Source organism: Pteropus alecto, unplaced genomic scaffold, assembly GCF_000325575.1.
Source record: "Pteropus alecto unplaced genomic scaffold, ASM32557v1 scaffold146, whole genome shotgun sequence".
NCBI classification, from domain to species: Eukaryota; Metazoa; Chordata; class Mammalia; order Chiroptera; family Pteropodidae; genus Pteropus; species Pteropus alecto.
In genome coordinates, this window is record NW_006442107.1 from 18,349,214 (window position 1) to 18,355,213 (window position 6,000).

Here is a 6,000-nt window from a genome sequence, read left to right on the forward strand (position 1 = left end):
CCACAAGGAGAGAATAAGACTTAGCCAAAAGCAAAGAAAACAGTTCTCCTGATTTGGGCATTAAAACCTTAGCTAAATGGGAAATGCAAGGTAAATAAGGTAAAATTTTAGCAAGTGTAAGGATAGAACGCAAGCTCCATATTACAAGTTCTGTCCATTTGCTTGGCATGACACACATTTACATTTATGTTTTCCAGGGCATACGTAAAATACTATACTATGGTTGTCACTGCCGCTGCTAATATTCCAGTCAGAGAAAACGTTTCTCTGCTGGTCTTCAAAAGAAAAGTTTTCACAGCATCTTTGGAGAACATTTTCTAATTTTCCCTGTAATATTATATTAAAAGAAAATGTATACTTGATACTTAATTCATTTCATTTCGTTGAGTTACATGGCATCTGTGTAAGCCAACAAATGTTTAGGAAAAAGAAATTTAAAAAATTAAAAAAAATATGTAAGTAAGAATATGTAACGAGATAAGTAAATGTTTACTCCATGGTATACTTCACCAGGGCTTTATTTAGATTAAAATATAACAATCATTCTTTGAATTCAGACTTTGAGATTAAATTGGTACTATTTGTTTGGTTCATTTAAGTGAGAAGAATCTCTCCTCTCTTCCAGAAAGTATTATTATTCGAGCCATTTGATTTCTTTGCATTCTTTTTCTGTTGCTTTATAGTTCTTTATAATTGCTATGCAGATATAGATATCAAATACTATGTTGTGTCAATACATTTGTGCCTTAATATTATTGGTAAGTTGTACATTATTTTCTTCCTTTTACTCTGACACAATAAAAAAAATGTAATAACTCCATGATTATAATTAAAACAGTTTCCAAACTGAATCAGTGTTATCAGTAACATTCACTCATATAAAACAAAGTTATAGCTACCTTAAAGGGGCTTTATTTTCACAGAATGCACACCATATCATTAATACTGTTTAATAACAGAATTGCCCAAGAAAGTGGAATTTTTACATTAAGATTAAAATTTTTATTAGAGTGTTATTTTTTTGAATAGAGTCATTAATAGAGCATTTTTACTTATTACACAAGAATTAAAATACTTGAAAATTTACTTAGAAAACTGTTTAAGGACATAGTATTAGTTTATATTTCCTAGCATTTACATATAAATTATCTTTCTCACAAAAGGCTCCAGTTCCACTGATCATGAATTCAGATTTACATCTTCTGTGAATGGCCATTAGTACAAGCCGATCACTGTATCATGATCTAAATTACTCACATTTTAGCACATAGTATTGCCTTACTGACATTTTATTTTTTAATTTTAATCGGTCATCTCAGTTTAAATACATAAATGATTGACTATAAACTTCAATTCTGAAACATTTGCACACTTTATTTTTCTAACGTATCTGTACCGACTCCCAAAATAGCATATTTTTGTTGTGTGTAAATATAAGCAAATAGTTTTGAAATTGATGTTTAAAGTTACTACCAACTTCCTTATTTGGTGTTTATGATTAAAATTCATAAATGAGGTAAACATACAATGCAATATTGATTAATGATTCTTCTTTTGTTCTCAGACAAACACCAAATGTGGAATATTTTGAGTTAATTCTGACAGGGTTCCTTTTTATTGTATACCACAGAATAGCACTGCAAATCCAGATCAATTTGTTCATAACAATGGTTTACAGAGAATATCATATTATAAAAATTGCATCTCTCTTTGGCATCACTGTGGTTTTGAATGGCTTAGAAATTTTGCTTTGAAATTGTTATCTTAACCACGTAAGTGGTTTGAAAATACCAGGTAATCTCAGAAGATTCATGAAGTATAACTACGTACTAACCAACTATTTTATAATGCTTTGAAATTGATGTCTGCAATCTGAGTAATATCAAATATTATGTATTTGAGCAATAATCATATAACTTACATTGATTTGAGACTAAATATGCACCAGGTCAATTCATAGGTATTTAAAACATATAAGTCACTTAATCACCTCGATTAGGTAGTAACTGTTCTTTCTCTATACTATAAACAAGAAAACTGAAGCCCAGAGAGTTGAAATATTTGTGACGTGCTCACAACTATATGTATCAGAGTTGACATTTGTTCCTAGGAAAGTTGGTGCCAGAGTTCGGATTCCTAATTCCTCAGTTTGCCAAAATACAATTGCATATTATATGAAAGGTTGAAAATAACAACCAAGGTTGATGAAATTATAAAAATAATATTAGTATTATGAATATTAACTTTGATATGAATTGATATAATTAACTCAATCTTCTATTGTGTATGTTCATTTGTGTTCCAAATTTTTACATATTTCTAATTACTACAAAAATTCATATTTCATTTTAAATAAATATTATCCTAGACAAAGATTGAGACTATTCAATGCCAAGTAAAAAATGTTACTGACCTCTAATATTGATTTTTTAAACAAATAAAACAATATCTCAACTAATTAATAAATTAATTGGAAATAAAAATGAGTAATACAGAAAGTGTAAAATTAAATAATAGAAATTATACTTCAAACTGATTACCTAAATAGAATAAAACTTCCATTTTTTTTCCTCAATAAATTCCACAATAAATATGCATAGGTTCAAGAAACTTGTAATACCGTGGATAAAAATTCAACAATATTTCTGAGGAGACATTGATTTCAAATCAAACTCCTTTTTTGCACTATTATTTTTTATAGTGGTAAAATATACATGATTTTTACCATTTTAACCATTTACGTGTACAGTTCTTTTTCACTAAGTGCACTCATATTGTTGTACAACCACCATCATCATCCATCTCCAGAACATTTTCATTATCCCAGACTCTGTGCCTATTAAACAATAACTCCCTATTCCCTCCTTCTCATTGCTCCTGATAACCACCATTCTACTTTCTGCCTATAAAATGGACTACCATAGATACCTTATAAAAGTGGAATCATATACTATTTGTTCTCTGTGTCTGGTTCATTTTACTTAACATAATGTCAAAGTGCACCCATATCGTAGCATATGTCAGAATTTCTTTCCTTTTTAAAGTGAATAATATTCCATTGCATGTATATAACACATTTTGTTTTATCTATTCATCCATGGGTGGATGAAATAAAATTCTTAAGATAAAATTAAATTATTTTCCCCAAAAGGTATGTACTTAGAGAATATCATGCAATTGGTTTAAAAAATGCATTTCTTATTTAGTCTATATGTTTACAATTAATTCATTAAATTAAAACCAGTAATGAGTTTCTGATCAAAGTTAAAGGTACCTGAAACACTCAGAAAAGCACATATTTGTAGGTTACTTTCCAAAGAGAATGGCGTCTTTAGAAACCTATCTTACAGCCCAATGTAATCTGCTAGGTTACAAAGCACAGTGAGAGATCAGCAGACAAATGGCATCATTAAAACTTAAAACTTCTTTTTGGAATTGTTATTGTGTTTTGTTTCTGTTTAGACCCCCTCTTATACTCAATTTGCAATTTCTCTGAAAAGACTTGTTGAATATAACGTTGAAGGCATTGTGTTCTACATGGAAATACAATTTAACAGTGAAATAGACACTATTATACAAACAATTTTACAAATAATTTCAAAGGTGGGTTGTGCCATGAAGGCAAAATCCAGAATCTCATGCAAATTCTAATACAAGGACACTGTAGTATTGGCTAAGGTAAGGGTGCTTTTCTTGACACTGAATCTCAGACTTTTTTCTTAGTGCCCTCTCTCTTGACTACATTTCCTGATCTTATCTCTAAGTTTATGTAGTGACAGTGTTCTATTGAAAGAATGTCTTTGCTTTCGATAGCCCTGCTTTTATATTCCTGACTAAATTGTGTTAATCATGGTATAACATCAGAGTACTAAGGTTGCAATATATTGTGACTAACTCCACTTTTTTAGACGGTTAGTGACAAGGTATTAGGTTTATGGGCAATTCATGTTCAAATCTTAGTCTTGCTATGTACTAGCTACAGGACTTTAGGCAATTTATGTAATTTCTCAGTTTTATCCGCCAATAAAATGTAAATAACAATAATAATAGTAACAATAATAATTTCTTCATAAAGTGACAAAAATTGAAAAAAAAAAGATTTATGTAAAGCACTTACAATAATGCCCGGCAAATAATAAGCACTATATATTTGTTAGCTTTTATAGGCAATTTTTCAATCTCTGGACTGGCTACAATTAAACTACAGATAGAAAGGATAGGATGGTCTTTAACGATAAAGACAATTATGCTCATATTTAAATTTTTAGTCTTTATCTTTTTCAGCAAGTGAATTTCATTTGTCCTTTGATATTCAGCATATTCAAAAATCAACAAATGCAAGATTTTGTTCATTTTGTTTGAAATGATGCCAAGATTTTATCATCTCAGTCTGCTCACTGCAGAGAGTTTGCTATCACTGTTTATGTTGTGTTAAATAAGTTCCACTGCAGCACAGGAAAGCATAATTCACTTCTGACTAAAAATAACTTGGTGGTGTGCCAAACTGAAGAGAAGCAACTCTGAGTGACTACCTACGGGACCTCAAAGAAGATGTTTAGGTACTCTACCTGTGAGCTCTGAGACCACATGCACATTTTTGTCAGTACACTCTGGTCTCCTGTAATATTTACTTTAAGAACCAAATAATTCAAATGGTAAATGACAAAATTTTAATGGATAGATTTTGGTCAAAGGCAAAGACAAAGTACAGTGAATTGGTATCGAAGACACACAATCTTTAAAAATGAACATATTCTAGTCAGAACATTGAATAATCTATCTTTCTCTAAACAAGCCATTTCTAGCAATCATAATATCTATCACATTTTAATAGCAGACAGATGGGATATTCTTTTCATAATTACTGACACCTATTTAAACTGAGTTACTGACTATAAGTTTCCATCTTGTATCAAAATGAAATCTTCTAAAAAGACAAGTCTTCCCTTGTTGCTGATTCTTAATAGAAAATATGTGTCTCATGCTCTCCTAACGATATGATTGCCTTTGATTTTACCTGAATAAGACATGGGTTTCACTATGTGAGCTGACAATTGCAGAGTGCTTAGAAGTTATTTCATGCCAAGTCTTAAAGATTTTGAGTTACTATAATGTACAATAGTGATCTCCCACAGGCACATTCTGCTAACCATCTGAGGTCTTCCTGTATAAACACAAAGTGCAACACATATCCTGCAATTTCATATTGTAAGCTAACAACTTCCTCTAGGACTGCCATTGCCAGAAAACAGTATATTGTACTACCTACTGGTTTATGTGATCAGGGGGAAAAAGACATTTCTTATCCTCTTTAGAAAGAAGTTTATTTGAATAGCACATACAAGTCAATTATTAATGAACGATTGTGTACATCATAAATTGAGGATAATGTTTGACTATGTGTTAGTAGAACATAACTTCAATAAATTGATATATATATATATTGCCCTTATTTTATTGAGTTCTAGAAATGAATTTGAGATGCTTTCTTTTCTTTGAATAAAATGAAGGTTCAATTTGTATTCAAGACACTGAATAAAAATAAAATGGCATATAAATTTACTCAGGCCATTTTCTAATTATGCTCATATCCCTTGGTGAGGTCTATGACTTTATTATTTTAGAAGTTACTTGATATAGAAACAAATTAACTAAAAAAAAAAACCAAAAAACTCAGTGGTAATGGTATTGTAAAGTCAAGGACATACAGAAACCCTCAGTCACCTTGAACATTAAGAATGTAAAAATGTAAAAAATTACAGCATTCAAGCAAAAAAGAGAAATTAAAGTCATCTAAATTGGAAATGAAGAAGTAAAACTGTCATTGTTTGCAGATAACATGATACTATATAGAGAGAGCCCTAAAGATTCCACCAAAAAACTGTAAGAACTGATCAATGAATTCAGTAAAGTAGCAGGATACAAAATTAATGTTCAGAAGTTGGTTGCATTTTATACACCGATGATGAACTATCAGAAAAAGAAATTAAGAAAACAACC